The 24,638-nt window shown below is 38.2% G+C and overlaps 1 long non-coding RNA gene across 1 annotated transcript in view; it reads left to right on the top strand.

The window, feature by feature from the left end:
• LOC146399779 (uncharacterized) overlaps positions 1–24,638 on the top strand; it is a 452,175-nt gene that overhangs the window by 49,770 nt on the left and 377,767 nt on the right. Inside the window, exon 2 of the long non-coding RNA XR_014814861.1 lies at positions 14,969–15,097. This is a non-coding gene — a long non-coding RNA (uncharacterized LOC146399779). The remainder of the gene's footprint in view (positions 1–14,968; positions 15,098–24,638) is intronic.

Genomic DNA, 24,638 nt, shown 5'->3' with positions numbered 1-24,638 from the left:
AGGTTAAGTGAAATGGCATATGAGAGGCACGAGAGAAAATGCTGCTGCTACTGCTATTGCTCCTTTTAGTGACAAGAGCAATAGCTTACATGTATTGAGCAAATTCTATGGACCAAGCACTGTGCTAAATGCTTTACAAGCAAGCAATTAATTTCATCAAGCTTATGAGGTAGAGACTACAAAATTATGCTTATTTTATGAAGAACTTCTTTAACTTCATACTGTTTTGATTCCCAAGATAAGTGCTCAAATAGGATAAATGTCATAATATAAGGTCTCTCAAATGTATTGTTAAACCCTAAATTAGTTTTACATAATTAAGTAAATCAGCAGTTAGACTTACGGGACAGGGTCTCTTATATAAGAGGTGTTACAACAGATTGTCCACGAGGGAGTCTCTGAATAGATCCAGGGGACAGATAATTATATTGATCCATAGCACAGTAAGGTGGTCATCACCAGGCCTGAGAGGTAAATGATGGGGGACCAACATACCAAGCAGAGTGTGGTTTTCAAAATTTCTGCATAAAAACCTAGAAGAGACTTCATGAGCAAGAGATTCCATTGTTAAAATAGTTTGGGGGAGTTGCCTTCGTGGCTGAGTGGTTAACAAACCCGACTAGGATCCATGAGAATGCAGGTTCAATTCTTGGGCTTGCTCAGTGGGTTAAGGATCCGGTGTTGCTGTGAGCTGTGGTGTAGGCTAACAGCTGTAGCCCTGATTTGACCCCTAGCCTGGGAACTTCCATATGCTGCAGGTGTGGCCCTAAAAAGAAAAAAATAGCTTGGGAAATACTGGATATAATATACTTTCTGGGATATTCTCATTGCATTTCATCGCATTCAAGGCTTTGCTCTACTCAAAATTTCCCTAATTAACAATGAAACCTCCTTTTCTCAAGGAATAATTAATGATGTCCTGTTGCATTGGTGATCCCATGAACATTTTTGTAAATTCTGAGATAGAAAATAGTGGGAAGCCATGTAGATAAGGAAGGTGGAACCTAATTAATAAGGACCTTGGGAGCTCCCATTGTCATGGCACAGCAGAAACAAATCCAGCTAGGAACCATGACATTGCGGGTTCGATCCCTGGCCTCACTCAGCGGGTTAAGGATCTGCGTTGCCGTGAGCTTTGGTGTAGGTTGCAGACGCTGCTCAGATCTGGCGTTGCTGTGGCTGTGGCATAGGCTGGTGGCTACATCTCTGATTAGACCCCTAGCCAGGAACCTCCATATGCTGTGGGTAGAAAAAAAAGGACCTTGAACTATACAAATGTGGATGAGGATTTCAGTCTATAGAGAGACTAGAGAGAAAATGAAATAAACAATTGTTGGAACATTCACTATGATTGGTTAAATCTGATTAGCTACTTTAGGGTACTCCAGGACAAGAATCAAACAGCAGCAAAAGCAGGCATAATCCGTGCCATAAAAGATCTTAAAAATTCATATGTGTAAATACAAATTTATAGTTAATAATCATTTTCCAGCCCATACAAAAAGTTGAAAATAATGTTGATTAATATTATTTTGTTTTGGAGTTCCCGTCGTGGCGCAGTGGTTAACGAATCCGACTAGGAACCATGAGGTTGCCGGTTCGGTCCCTGCCCTTGCTCAGTAGGTTAACGATCCGGCGTTGCCGTGAGCTGTGGTGTAGGTTGCAGACGCGGCTCGGATCCCGTGTTGCTGTGGCTCTGGCGTAGGCCGGTGGCTACAGCTCCGATTCAACCCCTAGCCTGGGAACCTCCATATGCCGCGGGAGCGGCCCAAGAAATAGCAACAACAACAACAAAAAGACAAAAGACAAAAAAAAAAAAAAAAAAAAAATTATTTTGTTTTTTCTCCATTTATTTGAAAGTTTTTAAGGTCCAGCTACATGCTAAGTCCAGTTCTAAGTGTGTTCACATGTCACTTATTTAATTTTTGGACAAATTTGTTAGATATTTATTATTCACATTGTAAAACCCAAGACAGGCTTAGGGAGAGAAGATTGCCCAAGGTCACACCAGGAGACAGTCATGTCACTAGAATTTGAGCCAGGGACTTCTAACTGCAAAATGAGTTCATTTCACCACTTTCTGTCATTTGACTTAAAATAAAAATACATACATTAGACGTTGGAAGAATGTGTGAGCTAAATGTCCAGAGATATGAGTTGGGGAAGAGATAAACAATTTTGAAACCACAGATTTCCTGTGAGTAATTGCATTGATTACTAAATGATGTGGGAGTCCTAGGTCTTAGTACCTACCCCCACCCTCTTCCAAAGAAAGGAAAACACAGCCACTATAGGATGGATCTGTTAAGCGGTGAGTGATGACCTTTGAGGGGGCCCAAAATCTAACTTTGGCTCACCAAATTTTTATTTAGAGCACTGTTGTCTTTACACTATCATGTAACAAATACAGTCTTGTCTTATGTTTCACAGTTTACTTTCAAGTTTTCGGGTATTTCTGTAAATCGTGACCCAGTTTTGTGCCAGCAAGTTCGGGTACTTTACCCCTGGGGATTTAGGTTGTACATACACACCTGTGGTTGTAATCTTGTCCTTCAGCCACTCCCACTTCATACTTACTGGCGAAGAGTGAAACACATCGCTCTGTGATTGTCTTATAAAAAGAATACAGGAAGAAGAAAGGAAACCAAACGATTTAGGCATATCATATATACTGGGCGTATAATATATACTGAGCATTTTGGGGTAGTTAGTACTTTGTGTTATTTTCTTTAACCCTTCTCCTCCCCCTTGTTAAAGGCAAGATTATTTTATTTTATAGATGAGGAAATAAGAATCAGAGAAACTAAATATGTACTTAAAAGTCACAGAGCTTCTACTCTTGCAGAATTTATATTTGAACCCATTCCTCTGTAACTGTGGAAGTCCATGCTTACCACTCCTTTGCTACTCAATCTTTCCTCATGCCTCTCCATCCACCCACTAACAGTAAATGTATTCTATACATTTGGCCATGTTCGAGACCCTGCTGTGCCTGCAGTAACACCAGCCAGTGTCCTGGAGAAGCTTAGTGATTTGTGCAGAAGGAATGCATAATAGATGAACTACTGTATTAAGATGAGCGTTATGTTAAAATATGCACCTCATGGATAAGTTTCCACTGATCAAGATAAGGGCCTTGTGGCTATAAAATATGTATAATATAATATTTAAAACATACAGCTCCTTTCTTAAAAAGCTCTGGTCATGTAAACAGCTCTGACTTTTAGGATAAAAACAAAACCAAAACCAAATTATCATCTTTCACATTTGACTTTCTCAGAAAATACAAGGTCCAGATATTACTTATTTTCTATCAAGAGTTTTTGTTTCACTGTTATTATTTCCCTAGCATTAATTTTTAATCAGCTTAACCTAACAATATAATCAGTCACTTGGCAGATAACTCCATATTCTATTTTAAAAGGTTGAATCCATTTAAATATTTTATGAACAAAATTATACATTTTCTTTTAAAATTATATATAACACAGAAATATGTACAATGAAAAGGAAATACCTCGCTTTATCTCACCCCCTCAAATTCCCCACCTCTTCCCTAAAAGTAAGCACTGTTAACAATTTGATATGTATTCTTTTATAACCTTTATGTACATTGCATGTACATTAAACTTTACAAGGTACAATTTAATTTTTACATAAAAGAGCCATGCTGTTTGTTTCGTAATATGCCCTCATCGTTTAATGATACATCAGAGTGATATTCCTAAGTCAAAACAGATTTATTTAGTTGAACTAAAGTCATGTAATTCATTTAACTATTGCCTTATTGATGAAAAAGTAATATTTTTCTGTGTTACCACTACTACAATGCTGTGATAAATATCCTTATATCTTTTTTTAATATAGTGTAGTGAGCATTTTAGGCATCTATTATCTTTTTTTTTTTTTTAAATAATGAAATCCAAATGACCAATGGTCTCCACGCCTCTTCCCTGTGATTCAGAGAGGACCCTATCCCAGCCAACCAAGTGTAGCCCAGACCTGTGCTAGTAAGAATATCCCACTCCACAGAGATGTAGTTTGCTTTAGTGATGGGCACTTGACCCATTTAAGTCAGAGAGCATCATGATTTTCATTTAATTTGGAAAGAAGAAAAACATTATTTTCTACTGAATGTAAGTCTGATACAATACAGTTTGAAATTGCTGCAACCTTTCTGCCACTACCATGAGTGAACCTGTCTGGGAATAGAGCCAAAATAAAGCAAACAGAGCCAAGAAGCAGAGGGAGAAATAAGTCCTGTTGACCTAATGCCAGTCCCTCAAACAAGATATTTCTGACGCCAGCAAGAGCTAGCCCTGGACTTTACAGTTATATGAGCCAATAAATTTCCTTTTTCTGACAAAGCCATTTTAAGTTAGCTTTTCTGTTGACCGCAACCAAAAGATATCTTACTGATGCTGATAGATACCTCGAAGTGTAATCATCAGGCTACTTAACGTGTGTATAGTTGAAATTATGATAGATGTTAATTAACAAATTAATCTAGCAGCTTAAAATACAACAAACCTCATCTCTTAAAAATATCATATAATTTTATCATTTGAAAAAATAATAAAAATGTTTATTTTAAAATCGCCTTACCTGATAACTGGGTAGGTTGATCATCTTTTCATATACATTTTGGCCATTTATAATTTTTCTTCTTTGATTTAATTGTACATATATTTTTTTCTATTTTTCTTTAGGTCATTTATATGATTTTTGGGCAGTCTTCATATATCCTTCATTTTATCCATGATTTTCAAATTTTACTATTTTCTTTTTAAAATATTTAGAGTTCATCTATTGACCCCAAATTCCCAGTCCATCCCAATCCCTCCCCCTCTCCCTTGGCAACCACAAGTCTGTTCTCCCAAGTGCATGATTTTCTTTTCTGTGGAAAGGTTCACTTGTGCCATATATTAGATTCCAGGTATAAATGATATCATATAATAACTGTCTTTCTCTTTTTGACTTACTTCACTTACAATGAGGGTCTAGTTCCATCCATGTTGCTGCAAATGGCATTATTTTGTTCTTTTTGATGGCTGAGTGGTATTTCATTCTGTATATATATCACAGCTTCTTAATCCATTCATCTGTCGATGGACAATGTGAGAAAAAGAATGTATATATGTATGTGTGGCTGGGTCACCTTGCTGTACAGTAGAAAATTGACAGAACGCTATAAACCAGCTATAATGGAAAAAATCAAAATCATTTAATATAAAAAATAAAATATTTAGTTCATTTGGTTGCATATTGTGAGATAATATGTAATAGTCAGTTGCACTAAATACTGTTTAAGTAGTTCGTTTGTAATGTTTCAAAATACCATTTTTATCATTTGTGTTATATTCTTTTTATATCTAAGTCTGTTGCTTGACTCTGCTTCACTGATCTGTTTTACTTTTCTTTGGACTCAGGTGCACATAGTTTTATTGATCATATTCTTTATTTTTTATGGTATACGGTTTACCATTGGTTAAAAAATGACCTGGTGTCCTTTATTTGGTTGGTCTGACGATTTAATAAACATCTGTAAATCCATCACTGAGAGCAAAGTCTAGGACCTTGACAATGACCTACATCTATTTTTTCCCTTCTTTCTATACCGTTTTCTGCTAACCCATCATTGCCTTGCTTTCTTTGTAAATATTATGATATTATAAACTCTATGTATATTTCTAAAATTAAACATTTTATTTTAATTTGTTAACTTATAGTGAGACTAGAGATACCCTTAGGATTTGCAGGGCTTTGGAGAAATGTATTTTTGTGGGACTTCCGTCTATAAATAGTTTGAATCACCCTAAATAAGCATGCCAGAACCTGTCTAACTGCCTAATCTCATGTCATCCTATGATTGAAATACCTTTCTGGCCCATAGGAACAATCCACCTGTTAGGTTGCCTCCTGGAACCAGAACTCTGCCACTGAGCCCTAGGAGGATGCCACAGGCATGAGTCCAGGGCTCTTAAGAGCATTTGGTCAACCTTCACCACAGAGTAGAGGGTCAGAGAGTGTCCCAGAGAGAAGAAACAATGACCAGGACCACAGGTTCTGGTCTGGGATCAGGGTGCTCACCTGGACCACTGTAGACAAATCCCAGGCATTAGAAGGGAACTTAGAAGAATTTGAGGTTACTCTAAAGCAAGGAGGTTAACCTACTGTATAGCACAGGAAGATCTACTCAAAAGTTTCTAATAACCTGTATGGGAAAAAAGAATGGATGTATTTATATGTATGACTGATTCACTTTGCTTTGTACACCTGAAACTAATACTACATTGTAAATCAGCTATACTCCAACACAATTAAATTAGAAAAATAAAAAAAATAAAGCGAGGAGGTTAGAATTAGAATCCAGGGCAAGGGCACCCTCTTGCTCAGGTCTAAGGGCAGTGCTGACATGTGTTAACTTTTCTCTTTAATGTATAGCCAGGAATAAAGTCAGTTACATAAATATTCAACATTAGGAGAAAATGCCAAATATTTTTACAATGTGGTTGCAGTAATCCATGTTCTCACCAGCAATGTCTTCTCAGGCTCTACAGCTTTTCTAACTTTTGGCAATGTTAGAGTCTTTAATTATTGAATCAGGTATAAAATATATTTCATTGTAATTGTAATTATCATCTACCTGAATAACGACACATTAAACATTTCTTTCTATGTTTGCTTTATGTGTTGCCTCACCTGTAAAAATGTCTTTTCATTTTCTTGGCATTCTGTGCATGTTTTCTTATTGAAAAAATATATTGTTAAAATTTATGTATCTTTTATGAATCATTGGTACTCATTCTTTGTCAGTGGTATGTATCGTAAATATCCCCACTTATAACTTGTCTTTTCATATGCTTTGAGGTTTTTATTTATGAGCCTTAGTTTATTTTAATCAGATAAGATTATATTTTTTCTTTTATAATCAATAATCTCATTATTTGGCTGAAAAATATTCCCCCCAAATAATAACAGATATTTACTTATATATTATACTAAGAGTTTTAAATAATAAACATTTGTGTATTAATCCATCTAGGGCACGGGGATCAAAAAACTTTTCTATGTAACAAGCCAGATAGCAAATACCTTTGACTTTGCGAGTCACGTGATTTCTGTTGAAACTGTTCAACGCAGATGGGCATAGCATGAAAGAAGTTATGGGCAATCCAATAGTATGAAAGAAGTTATGGGCAATCCATAAATTAATGTGTGTGGCTGTATTCCAATAAAACTTTATTTATAAGAACAGGCAGCAGCTTTCCCTTCTCTGATCATCTTTGAAACTAGTTGTAAACCATTATTTGTAAATTAATATTTTAAAGTTTCAGCTTCATTCCACCTTCTCTGTTCTCTGCGTTAAGTTTAGTAACTTAGAATGGATCAACTTGAAGTCATGGTTTACAATAAATAATCCCTCCAGCATGGTGTCAGAAAAATTATTTGTTACTCTCTGATGACTGTGCCTGATCTTGACAAGGCCCCTGTTCTGAGTTGATTTATAACTTTGGTAGGCCAGTTGAGGTCTGCAGGGATATTGTCGAAATGGAAGAATAGGAGATGATCGAAAAAAAGGAGACTACTGAGGAAACTCTGCTTCTCCTTGGTATTCCATCTAGGACCTCGTGGAAATACTCATATGCACTGAATAAACCATGAAAAATTTGAGAACAGATGATTCTAATGTTGATGAAATCTGAGGGTCTTCAGAGCAATGAAATATTACAGATTTCCTCTGCTTACTAACAGGAAAATTTTCTAAGGAAAAAGAGAGGAAACCTATAATCCAAACTTCAGTAGACTTATGTTTTAAGAAATCTCAGCCAGTCTAACAAATGTATAAAATACGCACAGAACAAAAGTTGTTGTCCTATAATTTTCTGTATTTATTGTTTGATTTTAACATAAATTGATTTTTCATGTTTGTAAAAAAAAAAAAAAGATGTTCCATTTCTAATTCCCTGATTTTTTAATCAATTTTGATATTTTCATGGCATACAATTAGTTTTTGTGAACAGAAGTCCAGTTATAATTTTTTTATTTATTTTTTTGTCTTTTTGCCTTTTCTAGGGCCACTCCCACAGCATATGGGGGTTCTCAGGCTAGGGGTCTAATCGGAGCTGTAGTCACTGGCCTATGCCAGAGCCACAGCAATGCGGGATCCAGCCGCGTCTGTTAACTGCACCACACCTCATGGCAATGTCGGATCCTTAACCCACTGGGCAAGGCCAGGAATCGAACCCGCAACCTCATGGTTCCTAGTTGGATTCGTTAACCACTGAGCCATGACGGGAACTCCCAAGTATAAAATTTTGCTTTTAGGAAGAAAACATGGCTTTACTTGTGGTTGCTACCCCTCAGACTAAGTCAGAAGAGCAAGGGAAAAATGGTTTCCTTCCGGATGAACACTCCATTTTCTCCAAATCCATATTCCAGTAGCAAGTTTATGTGCTAAGAGGGGGTCATCCCCCATTCACCCCAAATGTTATTTATATATGTTCCATAGAAAGCTGAATATAAGAGAAGAACTTGAGACAAGTGAAAGAGTCTTTCAATTTCCCATGGAGTCTCAGCAAGCACTCTCCTGTGAGCAAGAAGGACAAATTAAGCTCAAATATTAATGAGATACTGCATTTTAAAATAAGTTGTATAGAATACCAACTCATTTATCTGCTATCACATCAACTAAATACTTCATTTACCAACTGTGGTCGGCAGAATCATGATCCCCCAAGGATGTCCAGAAGCTGATCCCTGGAACCTATGAGTAGGTTACAGGTCAGAAGAGACTCTGCAGATGTGATTAAGGTTCAGGACCTCAAGATGGAGACAGTATCCTGGACTGTCCAGGTGGGCCCAGTCTAACCTGTGAATCATTAAAAGCAGAGAACTTTTCATGACTGTGGGGAGAGAGGCAATGTGAGCAGGGGTGTAGATGCTGTTGCAGGCTTTGAAGGTGGAGTAAGAGGTCATGAGCCTGGGCAGCCTCTAGAAGTTGGAGATGCTGTCACCTGAGAGCCAGGAAGAAACGAAGAGGGAAAGGTGTAGAGGGTTTTCATCAATTCTGCCAACAACCTGAATGATCAGAATCACATCCACCCCTGGAGCCTCCAGAAAGGAATGCAGCTGCTCTACTGACACCTTGATTTTAGGCTGGTGGTAACAGGTCAGATTTCTGGGATACAGAATTGTAAAATAATAAAGTTGTGTTGTTTTAAGCCATGAAGTTTATGGTGACTTGTTACAACAGCAGTAGAAAACTAATATACCAGCAATTCAGTCACATTCAAGACTTTCCTGATTTGAAAATTCACATATTTTGCAACCCCATCTCCACTGTTCCCAGATCATAAATGTCTGCTCCAATTAAAACTTTCATCTCCTAGACTATAGTATTTATTCTATCCTTCCATTCCCGGGCCTTTTCATCACTTTTGTCATGAATGAAATGTCGTGTCCTTTGTGGAGCCTTCACAGACCTTCCTAGATGATGCTGACCAACCCCTCTCATTACCCAAATGGATGTTCTCTTCCACCCATGATAGCACAACAATGGCACTTAAATTAATTTTTAAAGCATTTTATTTTTTAATGTTAAAAATTTTATATAGGAGTTCCCGTCGTGGCGCAGTGGTTAACGAATCCAACTAGGAACCATGAGGTTGCGGGTTCGGTCCCTGCCCTTGCTCAGTGGGTTAACGATCCGGCGTTGCCGTGAGCTGTGGTGTAGGTTGCAGACGCGGCTTGGATCCCGCGTTGCTGTGGCTCTGGCGTAGGCTGGTGGCTACAGCTCCGATTCAACCCCTGGCCTGGGAACCTCCATATGCCGCGGGAGCGGCCCAAGAAATAGCAACAACAACAACAACAACAACAACAACAAAACAACAACAACAAAAGACAAAAGACAAAAAAAAAATTAATAAAATGCATTCTTAAAAAAGGAATGTTCTATAAAAAAAAATTTTTATATAGTTTTTATATTTATTTACTTAGTTTTCTTAGGGCCACACAGCATGTGGAAGTTCTTAGGCAAGGGGTTGAATCAGAGCTACAGCCACCAGCCTATGCCACAGCCACAGCAGCTCCAGATCTGAGTCTCATCTTCGACCTTCACTGCAGCTCATGGGAATGCCAGATCCTTAACACACGGAGTGAGGCCAGGGATCAAACCTGAGTCCTCATGGATACTAGTCATGTTCATTACTGCTAAGCCACAATGGGAACTCCTATACAATTTTTAAAGGTTGCTTTTCATTTGCAGTTACTACAAAATATTGGCTACATTCATGTTGTACAATAAATACATCCTTGAGCCTGTCTTACACCCAGTAATTTTTACCTTCCACTCCCCCATCCATATATTGCCCCACCCCCACTGGTAACCATTAGTTTGTCCTTTATATTTTTGAGTCTTTCTTTGTTGTTTTGAGTCTTTCTTTATTATTTGAGTCTTTCTTTGTTGTTTAGTTTTTTGTATTTTTTAGATTCCATGTAAGTGGCATCATATGGAATTTGTCTTTTTCTTTCCAACTTGTTTCTCTTAGCATAATGCCCTCCAAGTCTATCCACATTTCTAAAAATGGCAAAAATGTGTTCTTTTTATGGCTGAACAGTATTCTATTTTATACATATATTTTCTTTATCCATTCATATATTGATGGATGCTTTGGTTTCTTCCGTATCTTGGCAGTTGTAAATAATGCTGCTATGAACACTGAGGTGTATGTATCTTTTCGAATTAATGATTTGAGTTTTTTTTTTTTTGGAGAGATATCCAGGAGTGGAATTGCTGGGTCACATGGTAGTTAAATTTTTAGTTTTTTTGAGAAAACTTCCTACTGTTTTTCACAGTGGCTGCACCAAGTTACATTTTCACCAACAGTATACAAGGGTCCCCTTTTCTCCACATCCTCTTCAACATTTGTTATTTGTATTCTTTTTGATGATAGCCATTCTGACAGGTGTGAGATGATACCTCATTGTGACTTTAATTTGCAATTCCCTGATGAGTAGCAATGTTTTGCATCTTTTCATGTTCCTGTTGGCATTTCTTCCTTGGAAAAATTTCTGTATAGTTCTGCCCATTTTTTAATTGGACTCTGCTTTTTTTTTGACATTGAGTTGTATGAACTGTTTATAAATGTTGGATATTAATCCCTTATTGGTCATATCATTTGCAAATATTTTCTACCGCTTAGTGGGTTCTTTTTATTTTGTCGATAGTTTGCTCTACTGTGCAAAAGCTTTTCAGCTTAATTAGGTCATATTTGCTTATTTTTGCTTTCGTTTCCTTTAGGATTTATAATAGGATGAAAACTTTAAAATTTACCTAGAATTTATTACAAGTACTCCTATTAGCTGAGAAGCATTCCATTTTCTTCTGAAATATGCCTTTCTAAATCAACTTCAGTGTGTAGCCACCAGGACCTGGATTGTAGAGGCTTTAGAGAAAGGAAAAGGCTTATTTATTTTATTTTATTTTTTTTTGTCTTTTGTCTTTTTTGTTGTTGTTGTTGTTGTTGTTGCTATTTCGGAAAAGGCTTATTTAACTGATGGAGAGGCATTAGGGAAAGATGGGAGAGAATTTAGGGAGAAGGCAGTAAAAAGGAGAGCAAGTGAAGATGGTGGAGGAGGTCATTGAGAGAACGTGACCACCAGTTGACCCATGAGCCGGAAGTGGGCAATAGGAAACTCCTCAGCCCGTCCCTAGTCTTTGGAATGTATGTTCTGATCACCCTTCCCATGGCTATAGTCATTTCAAAGACACAGCCTTGAGAGAGCATTGTGGACAGTATGCGTGGTTGAGCCCCATTAAAGCCTTTCTATAAACCTTAAGATTCTGGCGGGCAGATGCAGAGATCTACTCATCTTACAGCTCCTGAGTCAAGGCTCAGATGTGAGTTTCCTTGGTCATTAAAACTGCCACCTACCCATCTGGAGTGGTCTACCTCTTTCTTCAGTCTTTCTTTTCCCTCCTTATGTGGCGGCTGGTTTAGCACCATTTTCTTAAATTTTTTTCCTTAGGATCTTTTGAAACAAAGTTTCTTTAGCAGAACGTTTGCCTTTGATATTGTATTTCCAATAGCTGTGAAGTGGAGGTGGTAGGGGTTGGGAGGGTGAGGAGTCAAGTGATTAAGAAGGCATGTCAGTGAATTTCAGAGTTCTCCCAACCATTTTGAGGTGGGAGGAGTCCCCAGAACAGCCCAGGCTGTGTGGCGAGTGACTTCACAGAAGGACCCTGGCTCTGTGCAGAGCTGTAAATGGCAGTTAATTTTGGGATTTAAGAGAGATGGCAGCTTCAGCTACACAAGAGTTTTTAGAATTTAGTAAATAGAAACTACCCTCCCTTCCAAGTGTAGGAGAGCAAAATTTGCCACCCCAAAATGTATCTCTTTTGGCATGAAGATTATTTTAAGCTGATTCTTTTTAAGAAACAGAAGACTCAGGAAGTTTTTCTTCCTACCTCCCCCCGAACTTCCTAAAAAGAATTTAGATAGAGAGCCTATTCCAGGAAAAGAGCTGTTTTCAGAAAATAACTACAAAGAACATGAGCTAGTTGTGGTGGATGGGGAAAAACTTAGGAAAGTCTGTTTTTACACGTTCTCCTCTCTTCCTTTTGTCTCTGCATGGCCTGGCAAACATTCCTTGACGGAAACCTTTGCTTTTCCCATCTTTCTGTAAATTTCCTTCCTTCCCTTTGGAGTCCCAGACCCCTACCCTCTTTTCTATAACTTATAAACCTTATAACATTATAACATTATAACATGTAAACCTTAATTACCTGGTTATCTGGAAGCCTCATATCTTTAAGATTCCTGTACATACAAAATTAAAATTTTTTTCTTCTGTTACTATGTTGTTTCTTTTTTTTTAATTTGATTATTATATCAGCCATAGAACCTATAAGGGTAGAAGGGAAAAAAATTTTTTTCCCTGACACCAGCTGTCTATATGTCCTTAGCTTTTCTTGTCCATTCCTATTTTTTTTTTTTTTTTGCCACACTTGGGGCATGCAGAAGTTCCTGGGCCAGGGATTGAACCCACTCAGCAGTGACAGCACCAGGTCCTTAACTCACTAGGCCACCAGGGAACTCCCTCTTCTCTCTTTTTTAGTGATGTTAAGTTCAGCTTGTGTTCATATGCAGGTAATAAGTGAAAACAAGTGAGGTAAGCAGGTTTCCTAGGTAATTCAGAGTAAAGAAAGAGACAACTAACACAGTTCATCTTTAAACATGTACTCATTTAGGCATGAAGTGCCATTCCAAACACTGCCTTTAGGTAGCCTAAATAAAGGCTCTGTGAATTGTGGGAAAAAAATAATTTGTAATTCACATTTTAGATAGTATGACTTCTAGGTTGTGGAAATCAGTTCAGTCTCTTTTTATTAATTCCTAATGTGCCAGGCAATATGTGCCGTGCTAAATGCTGAAGATAGGCAAGTCAGCAAAACATAGTCTCTGCATTAAAGGGGTTTATAGTTTGGTTGTGGGCAGCACTGGTGGGAGGAGAGGCAATCAAATAAATGCCCCTCAGGGTAACAAATGATAAAGTCATTCTCAGTAGAAGGTTATTATTATTCTTATTTGAAGGACAGTCTGTAAGAGACTGCCTGTACCTTTTCCAGAAGAAAAACCAGATATGCAAGCTGCATATCTGCATTTTGGCTAGTACATCCCTCTTCTCGAGGGGAGGGGCCTACCTCTGACCTGAGGCTATTGGAACAGTCATGACACCCAGACCCTCAAGCTGGATTGGTTTTAATGAGTATATTTGAATTTTATTAGTACTGGTGAATTGCCACACAGTCCTTTGATGAAATGGACAAGCCCTTTGATACTGCAGGATGCAGTGAGAACTGTTTTGGAAATGAGTTGAAGTGTTAAGCTAAAATTCTTAAGATTAAATATCGAAAAGTACTTCTAACACTTTGATGGTAGGATGCAGGGCACTGTTTGTGTGTCTACTGGCGTGTGTGTGTGTGTGTTTGTGTGTGTTGTGGGGTGGGGAGGCTCTGGGTTACATCCTAAGTAGCTAATTCTTCAGTCTTTGCTGCTGTATTTTGGAAGGGGGAGGAAGAGGGTGAGAAAATGCAGATATTGTGCCTAAGCTATATTGACTAGCGATCCAAAGACTGCATTGCATGAGACTCTGAGCCATCACAAAGGAACAGTTCCAAGGGGACTTTGTACACTCCCCACTAGTCGCCCCACCCAACACACAGACTCCCCCCCCCCCACTTCTGAGGAAGATTATTTGTGGAGGCAGGAAGTATGGTAAAAAAGCAAGGCTGTCAAAGTTATGGGGATGGGGTGAGGAAATTGTAACTTTTAAGTTTATAAAGCAGGCATGTTTGTGTGTTACAGGGAGAGGAGAAAGAGATTCTTTTTCCATTTCTAGGAAGAATCAACTATTATAAATGATGCCCCTCAGGAAAGAGGCTGCAGCAGAACTGATAATGTTTTGCTGAATCAGTGCTTTTGTACTTTAGATACGATTTATTTTATGAAGACTGGGTACCTTTGCTGACAGAAATTAAATTGTTTGACTAGTTGAGTGAGTTCTTAACACTAAGTTTGAAAGATTTTTATGTAGAAAAATGTGTGTGTGTGTGTGTGTGTGTGTGTGTGTGTGTGTGTGTGTGAATGTGTGTACTTAGAAGTAACTAGTGAGGCAGAATTTTTTTTTTTTCCTGATCAAAAAAACAGCCATTTCAAAGCTGCCTGCTCTTTTGGTTAGTGATGGTGTTTTGGTAAAACCACCTTTGGGGTGAAGTTACAGGTTTGAGCACAGGGTCATCAGGACCCTTTGGTTGTAGATAGTGAAACAATGCCCACACATGGTCTTGGGGATGAACAAGATCTTTTTTTTTTGGCTTTGAGAGATCCTAGGGCTTAAATTCTGCTTGAAAGTAAAATTCCAGGATACTTACCTAATAATAATTTGACCAATCATATTTTCTCAGGGAACTTTCTGCATGGAAAGGTGGCAGAGCAGAGATGATTTCTCTTCAAAGGCTAAAGTTATCCAGCCCTCTGGCCAGCTTTCAGAAGACAATGAAAGCCTCTCGAGTGACATTCACAATAAGGAGGAGGTAAGAGAGTGGGGCTTGACACCAAATCCTGTGATGCTGTAGGGAGGTGAAGAGTGTGTGGCTGTTTCTGAGGCATCACCCTGACACCATAAGGCCACCATATAATTCAGAACCCAAACCAGGATCCCCTGGAAAGTAGCAACAGGAGGAAATAATGAAACCAGGAAAAGAGGCATCAATCCGGGATGCCCTGGGCAAACTAAGATGCAAACCTCAAGAAATCTGAGCCAGATTGGTGGGGCAGTGTGTCCTTGTTGCACTTTCTGTGGTGCAGAAAACTTTATTCCATCGTATGGACTTTGTGATTTCAGAGCAGTGCTCTTTGGTGGCAAAAGTCATGAGTATCAGGGCCCTTTGATTTTACGTGAGAAATGCAAAATGCAGTTCTGACTTGAGCAGGCCATTGTGAAAAACTGAAACTTATTCCTGAGCCTCGAGTGAAAAGTGTGTGTCCTACAGTCGGGCTGGAGACATAGGGCCGTTTTTATTAGCATAAAAGAGAACCTGTTACAAATATGGCTCTACCAGTGCTGTAGTTAATGCTTGACTATGTGAATAAAGGGTTAAATTATATGTGTGGGTTATCAAGCAATACATCACTAATTCCTTTTCTTCCTAAGGTATGCACTGATTGTGTGGGCATTTGCTTCTGAACAATCCAAAGCTTTTTCAGTTTCAGGTGTGCACCTGATGGTTCTGTGCCTTTGTTAAATTTTGCTATTTTTATGGCAGCTCAGAAAGATATGAATCTTCAAAGCTGTATGAGCATGAAACATTATTATGTATTGTACATTCATTAGAATGTGGAAGGAAGACATTTCTAAGTTTGGTATTAAGTCGTTTAGTTGTGATCTGGTTGTGGACAATAGTCATGTGAACAGACTTTGCTGTTTTGAATGGGAGATAAATAGAAGGGTGAATTATAAATGAAGTGTAATGTGGATAAAAGAGATGATTGTGAGATGGTCAATTAATTAAGCTTACTTAGTTAAGTTTAATTGCCATTCCTTCCTTGCTCAAAATTGGAAAGAATACTAATTTCTGTTAACCAAGAATTCCTCTGGTTGAGGCGACATAAAATGTTTTTATTTGGAATCATGAATCCAAGAAAGCACTTGAATTGTGTTCTGCCAGAACGACAAAATGGAGGAAGTTTATAATGGAAAAAACCGCAAGGTTACCTGAATTGTTTGTCAACAAGTAGGGCTGGGGCTGGCAAGAGGTACGGGTGCTTGATAAGCAAGGATTAGTTGGGGTTCCAAACGATTACATAGTTGAGAAAGGGGGCAGGGACTTTAAAACTACAAAAACGGTGGCTAGTAGCTGCTAGCAGATACTGTTTTGAAGACAGCTGGTGGTGTCCTTGTGTTTGATACAGTTCAGAAATTTCAGGTTCTCAGTGGTGCAGGAATGTGTCTGAGGCCAGATCCTCAGTGGCCATGGTTCCATTTTTGGATGCCTGAACTAGTATTATTCCATCATTTCAGTTTGTCATTACTTTCAGCATTTTGGGAGAAGGAAGAACATGTTTATTCTTTCATTGTAAATCATCCGATCTGGGAGTTGGCAGGAGGGTCCAAGGCGGCAGACCAGCATTAAGCAGATGCTTAATTGAGTAGCAGGAAGACTCTGGGAGAAGAAATTAGATGCTGGCTGTCCTTTGTAACCTTTTCTACCCCTGTTCCTTTGAACCTGCTAAGTACATAGTGATTTATTCTCTCCCCTGGGTGGTAAAAATATTTCTGGAAAGCTACAAATTGGGGATGGGATAAGAAAGGGATACATCAAAATTTAGATTAAAAGTACAAGTGGGTATAAGACATTGGGGATTAATTGGTTACCCTTTTTTTTTTTAACTTGGGAAAATGTACAAAATTAGAGAATCATTAGAATAAAAATCTACTAGATTTAACCATATACCATGTTGAGAGATTTAATTAATTGGGAATTGTTGGCCTCTGGTTAGAGATCTCAAGGCTTCTTTTGCTCTTAGCTCTTTTATTCTGCCCTTCATTCTTTTCTTTTGGGGAATGAATACAGATGTATTAGCCGCAGGCCACTGACTTTACTGGTGCTCAGTGAAGGGACTTTCCCTGCTTGAGTCTCCGTTTTTTCCCACTTGATTTCCAGCTGCTCAGATTAGATGGATAGTTGTAAGAAGATAGAGGATTTTTTTTAAACCAAGGATCCAAAGATCCTATATATGAGCTTTGTCCTGCTGCAGCCCCATGTGTACCTGACTCATTCTCCACCATCCTACCCCTACTTACCTCCTACGGAAACATGAAGTCATGTGCCCAAGACAGGCATCTTCTCAGAAAGCTATTCCAGTCCCCTGGTGAAACGGCCAGGCCTAGTAACAGACTCACTTCTTTTATTTGACATAAAACAGTTATCCAGCTGTTCTGTTTCTTTGTGTCAATTTTTTTGTAAGTTGTATCTTTCAAGAAATCTGTCCATTTCATGTAAAGGTCAAAGTTGTTAGCTCAAAATTGTTGATCCTGTTCTCTTATTTTTTCAATGTGTATGGTCTGTGGTGACGAATCCTACACACTAAAAATTTATTACTGATATTGCTGGTTTATATTCTCTCTCCTTTTCTTTTTTTTTTTTTTTTTTTTTGTCTTTTGTTGTTGTTGTTGTTGCCATTTCTTGGGCCGCTCCCACGGCATATGGAGGTTCCCAGGCTAGGGGTCTAATCGGAGCTGTAGCCACTGGCCTACACCAGAGCCACAGCAACGCAGGATCTGAGCCGCGTCTGCAACCTACACCACAGCTCACGGCAACGCCGGATCCTCAACCCACTGAGCTTGGGCAGGGATCGAACCCGCAACCTCATGGTTCCTAGTCGGATTCGTTAACCACTGCGCCACGATGGGAACTCCTCTCTCCTTTTCTTATGAAAAGTCTCATTGGAGGTTTGTCAATGTTCTTGTTTTTTTTCAAAGAACTAGATTTTTACTTAGTTTTCTCTGTTATCTGTCTCTTCAATGTTATTGATTTCAGTTCTTTATTAATTCTTTTACTACTTAGTTCTTGCTTTTTATTTCTTAGGAGGGAATCTTATTGAATTTAGAGGTTTCTTCTTTCTAAATATATGTATTTAATGTTATAAGCTTTCTACTTCCCAGGGCTTTAGCTGCATCTTGTAGATTTTTGATATGTTCTATTTTAATTATCATATCAATGCAAAGTATTTTGTAGATCTTCTTGTAATTTGGTTTATGACTCATGAATTATTTAAACTGTTGTTTAATCTCCAGATCAGTAGGGTTTAACTTAATATTTATTGCTATTTAGTTCTAATTTGATTCTATTAATTTGAGAGAATATACTTTGTATAACTCAGATTTTTTTTTTTTCTTTTTGTCTTTTTGCCATTTCTTGGGCCACTCCCATGGCATATGGAGGTTCCCAGGCTAGGGGTCTAATCCGAGCTGTAGCCGCTGGCCTACACACAGCCACAGCATCGCAGGATCCGAGCCGCATTTGCGACCTACACCACAGCTCACAGCAACGCCGGATCGTTAACCCACTGAGCAAGGGCAGGGACCGAACCCGCAACCTCATGGTTCCTAGTCAGATTCGTTAACCACTGCGCCATGACGGGAACTCCCAACTCAGATATTTTTTTCCAGCCTTGTTTTATATTCCAGAATATGGTCTAACTCAGTGAATCTACTGTGTCCTTGAGAAGAATGTGTGTTCTTCAGTTATTGGATGGAGTGGCCTGTAAATGTAATTAGATTAAAGTGGTTCCCAGTGCTATCAAGATCCTCTGTGTCCTTGCTGAATTTTTGTCTAGTTGTTTTATCAGCTGATCAAAGAGTGTGGCTAAAATCTACTATGATCAAAAAATTCTCTCCCTTTCCTTCTCTCAATTTTTGATTTATGTACATTGAGGCTTTGTAATTAAGTACATAGACATTGATAATGATTTCTTCCTGATTAATTTCCCTTATCATTGCTAGAAAATGTCATGTGGTAATAATACTCTTTTTTATTAAAGTCTGTTTCATCTGATATTAGCAAAGCTACTTCAGCCTTCTTATATTTACAATCAGTATTTCATGTTTTCTCCATCCCCTTACTTTAAATATATCTCTGTCTTTATATTTTAAGTGTGGCTCTTATAGAAACATATATTCTTTACATTTGTCAGTCTCTGTTAATTGGAGTGATAAAATCAATAATAGTTTATATAATTATTGATATAGTTGATATTGATATGTTTATCCTCTCTGTTTTGTTTGTTTGTTTCTATATTCTCTCCTTGATATTTTTGGAATATTTTTAGCATTTCATTTTAATTTATTACTTGGCTTTTTGAATGTACATCTATGAGGGGGGTGTGTTATTTGGTTGCATGTTTGCTTTATTTTTAGTGGTTCCTTTAAGAATTACAATATACATACCCAGCCTTTCACAGTCTACTTAGAATTTCTCTTAACATTACCTATAGAAAGGTATATCATCTGTTAGTGACACATGCTCTTAGTTTTATTTCATCTGGAATTGTCTTTAACTCACGTTTGTTTCTGAAGGATATTTTCATTAGGTAGAGATTAAACTTTGGTAAGACTTTTTTCTTTCTTTTAGCACTTTAAAGATGTTATCTTCTGGTTTTGATGTTTTCTGATCAGAGGTCAATAAGTACTGGTATCCTATAAGTAGCATGTAATTTTTCCCTAAGTGCTTTCAAGATTTATATTTGAATTTTGGCAGGTTATCTATAATCTGTCTGGTGTTGTTTTCTTTGAGTTTATCATTTTTTGGAGTGCACCAAGCATTTTTGAATCTATAAATGTATGTCTCTTATGAAAGTTGGGAAGTGTTCAGCCATTGTATCTCAATGTTTTTTCTATTCCAATATCTTCTCATTTTTTTCTGAAACATCAAATATACATATATTAGACCTTTGATATCCCATAGGTTCTTGAGGCTCTGTCCAACTTTTTCAGTCTTTTTTTTCCTTGTTATTTACATATCATTTTCATTTTGCTTTTGAGTCTATCCAGTTATTTTTTTATTTCAGATACTAAATTTTCAGTTATAACATTTCCATTTGGTTCTTTTTTATTGGTTTTATTTCTTGTTGAGATTTCATATATTCTAATTCATTTCAAGTGTGTTTTTTTGTTTTTGACTTTATGGAGCATAATGTTGCTTTAAAGTCTTCAAAAATTTCAACATCTTTGTCATTTTGGTTTTGCATTCTTTGCTTTTTTTTTTTTTGATATGAATGAAATTTTCCTGGTTCTCTTTATGTCAAGTACTTTTAGATTGTACCTTAGACTCTGTGGCCTGTTATAATCTGCTGCAGACTGTTCATATTTTTGCATTAGCAGGCAGTGAATGAGTGAGATTTGGACCTTAGGTTCTTCCTTGTCTCCTGTGGGTGATGGTTCAAGTTTCAGTTCAGTTCTTTAAATCATTGCTGTGTTTGTTTATGACTATTATAGGTATACATGATTTTAAAATTTTGCTAAGACTTGTACAGGTGATTCAAATGTCAGTTTAGTTTTCAAAACTTTTGCTATGCTAATTTGAATTTACCCACAGGCATGCATTTCAGGGATTAGGCTTAGCCCTGTGTTAGTGGTTCAGATCTCAGTTTTGTTATTTAGGTCTGTGCTATGTTGTTTTTGGTGTGTCTCATGTATGTTTGTTCAGGGTTTGAGCTAAGGTTTGTCACTTAAGTTTCCTCCTATACACAAGGCCAAATGATTAAGTCAAAAGTGAACTTTTTCTTTAGATTTACTTTTGAACTAGTCAGTATAGATGCAGAGTTGTCACGGGCTGAGTAATGAAAATGTCCAGAATAACCAAAGAACAATTAATGAGGTATATTTTGAGAAAAGTAAGGGACATGAGCTAAACCTGAGTGAAAATATAGCATAGCAGTTAAGAATCTAGGCCTTGGGATCAGACCAGATGGTAACTGAGTCCCAGATCTCCTACTCTTTAGCTCTGAAGCCACAGGGAAATTGTGTAGCCTCTCTGAGCTTCAGTTTACTCAACTGCAGGGGCAAGAATGCTTCCTCTCTTACAGGTTTCTCTTGAGAATTCCATATAATGGTGCAAACTGCTTACTGTCGGGCCTGACACATATTCAGATTTCAACATATGGTAAAAAATAACTAAGGCACAGTTGAAACAAGTTGAAATAAGCTTATGAGTTAGAAACAATTTTGAAATCGAAATTAGTTACTGTCTCGGTATGTTTTAGTTTCCATGTAAGTCAGTTTGAAAGAGAAATCCTCGTCCTTTTCAAAGGATTATTGTCAGGAGCAAATGTAATAATCTGTGGGGAAATGTTTTGATAACTATAGAGCACCACACAAAATGTACAGGAGTACTGGTAATTTTGAATTTGATGAGTCATGGTATGAAGGCTCCTGAGCAGAAAAACACAAAACACAGTTAGTTAACACATCCCGAATAGATTAAAACCAAACTAAGAGAAGAGAAAGTCCAGGTCAATTAATAATCTGATAATGTCTGTAGGACGGTGGTAATATTAAAAGGTAGTGGTGAGTGCAGTGAAGGAGGTTTTTGTAACAAATTGAACCTTTCAAGATTGAAAGAACAGTAAAGTTATATTACCCAGAGCCTATAAAATAACCTTTCTTTTTAGTGGTCTAGAGGAACCATACTTTATTTTCATATTGTATATTTTGGGTTTTAAACTAATTCCTCATTTATTTTCTCATTTGAATACTTACAACAGCCTTGTGAGGTGGTCCCAGATATTAATTTCACTTTGTAGGAGCACATTTAGGTTTAAGAACTTAAGTAATCTGCAGAAAATTATTTTGGAATAAGCCGTAGAGCTGAGATTTCATCCTTAGTGCTCCTTCTTCCTCATCAGGAGCTGTCGGTGCATATGCCAGTCAGCAATGCTTCCAGAGCATTGACAGGTACAGTACCCTGGCCTTGGTGTGGGAGCAAGTGAATGCTCCAGCTTCTGAGTAATCGATGGCTAACTACGCAGGACCCTGACACAGGACTTCTTCCTATCTGGCTAGATATGTAGCATCTCTTAGCACCTTCACTACCCATCACAATCTCCAAAGAAGGACAACTAAAAAAAAAAAGAAAGAAAAGAATTCAAGGTGATTCTACCTGGAGACAAGCCAGTATAATTTTATATAAGGAGAGAAGTTGCGGGTTGTGGCTGTTTGGGACATATGTGGCCTAAGCTCCTATTGAAAAGTGCTGTCCTTCTATCTGACCAGTGTGGGGTCAGGAGAGGCAGGCATAAGTGGATGCAGCTGTCTATAAAAAATAGGGACATCCGCACAAGCTTTGTGGTGCCCACTTCATAGTGCATTTTAGGGGTGCCAAATTAGCTGTCTAAACAAAGCATCCGGGATATGAGGAAATAATACAATGTGTCTGGATCTCATGGGAGGGAACTGAGCTCATATAGCCCCTAGCTAGAGCCCCACTCTGCCTGTTCCAGCCAACACTCTCACCTACAGCTTGTTTCTATGGCTGCAAAGCCCAGCCTGGCCCAGTATCAACTTCCCATTGAGATAAATCTCATACATTTCATGAAAAATGCCTGTCAGATGAAAGGAGATTGTGTTTGGGATGGGGGGGGGAGGGGGGGAGTGTGGCTGCTGCTGAGGGAAACTGTTTTGGCCAGTGTGGAGGACTTGTGCACTGTCAAGTGGAGTCATTTCCAGGAGAGCCAGGCTGAAGTAGAGATGATCTGTAGATGGAAAGGAGAAAATAAAGAACAAAGATAGTTTTTGTTCTGGGACTATGAGAGAGCACATTCATTTATATAGCTCACAGTTCATTATAATTTTTGGATAAGCACATTAAAGATATTTATGGCACAAATTTATTTTCCAGGTAGCAATCAGGAGTTGCTCTCTGAATTTTTTAATGAGAATGAACCTTCTGCCCTCCCCCTCCCCCCTCACAAGAGGCTCCTTTGGGCTTTGGATATCATCAAGTGAGGGGGCCTGGAAGCTTCTTTGCAGAAACTTTATGTGAACTCTAGAATTTCAACTTGTCGCTTGTGAACTTTCCCAGGATTTAGCACGAACAGTTTAAAATCTTATTTTTTCTTCTCTGCTTCTTTCTCATTAACCCAGCTTCATGATTCTCCCTTGTCTTTTCTCTGGGGAAATTCTCGACCTTCACTAGGGCTGCAGGTTTCCATGCCGCCCTCCCCTTCACATCATTTACCCTGGCGTAGGAAGCTGAAATTCCTTTTTCTTGCTTTGAACAACCTTCCTGACATGCTGTTCTTCTTTCGTCCTGAGCACTTCTCAAATCTCACTGTAATAAGGACAGGAAAAAAAAAAGTTAGGTTATATGAAGATAAATGCCTCCTTCAGCCTCTGCATCCCATCCACTTCCTTTCCTGTGACAATATTTCAAAAAGCAGCATAAAGAAAGGAGGGAAGGAAGGAAGGAAGGAAGGAGGGAAAATAAAACATACAGCCAGGTGAATCTCAGAGAATAAGGAGCTACTCATGTAATTCATTCTTCAAATAAGAAGTAAGTCATGGGTGGGGTGACTGTACACCCCATGTTGCCCACAGCATCTTGGTTTATACTTGTCCTCATATTCCAGTTGGCACCTCCCTTTATCTTCCAAAGCATCTGGATTTGTTCACCCGTAGATAAAAATAAGAACAAGTTTTTTCATATCCAAGTCAGATTGCATATTCTTAGAAATACATACAGCATATCTGGAATTCAAAACTCTTTCTGGTTTTTGGGAGGCCTGGTCTTTAGACAGACATCCAAGCTAGAAACATTCATCAAGGAAAAGTCTACTAGACAGAGAACACTCACTCATTTTCTGGAAAGGATCTCATCCTGGTGTCCAGAGGACCTATCAGGCAGCTACAAGTTAGGAATCAAACCAAACTCAAAGAAGAGGATGCATGTTTGAGGATGAATGGGTGGGAAGAGTGGAATTTATTTTGTTTTTTTTTTTTTTGTTGTTTTTTGTTTTTTTTTGTCTTTTGTCTTTTGTTGTTGTTGTTGTTGCTATTTCTTGGGCCGCTCCCGCGGCATATGGAGGTTCCCAGGCTAGGGGTTGAATCGGAGCTGTAGCCACCAGCCTACGCCAGAGCCACAGCAACGCGGGATCCGAGCCGCGTCTGCAATCTACACCATAGCTCACGGCAACGCCGGATCGTTAACCCACTGAGCAAGGGCAGGGACCGAACCGGCAACCTCATGGTTCCTAGTCGGATTCGTTAACCACTGCGCCACGACGGGAACTCCAAGGAAGAGTGGAATTTAGATTGAATAAAATTAATGCAGTACAATGGAAAGAGGAAGAATTTTGAAATCAGGCACATCTGTGTCAAAGACCCACTTATACTACTTGCTATGATGTAACCTCCTCAAGCCTTAGCCTCCTAATCTAAAAAATTAGGCTAATGAGATAGAGAGACAAATACAGAGCTTATAGGAGTTATAACGATTAAATTATAGTGACTTGATCAAAATGGCAATGATAGCCAACGGTGTTTTTGTTTGTTTGTTTTTTATTTTTGGCCATGCTTGT

Source organism: Sus scrofa, chromosome 9 (assembly GCF_054392235.1).
Source record: "Sus scrofa isolate SSC_HxYL_T2T_F1_AM1 chromosome 9, Sscrofa_HxYL_maternal_Yorkshire_Landrace_v2.0, whole genome shotgun sequence".
Taxonomy (NCBI): domain Eukaryota; kingdom Metazoa; phylum Chordata; class Mammalia; order Artiodactyla; family Suidae; genus Sus; species Sus scrofa.
Note: the sequence above shows the minus strand (reverse complement) of the source record. Positions and strands in the feature narration are given on the sequence as shown.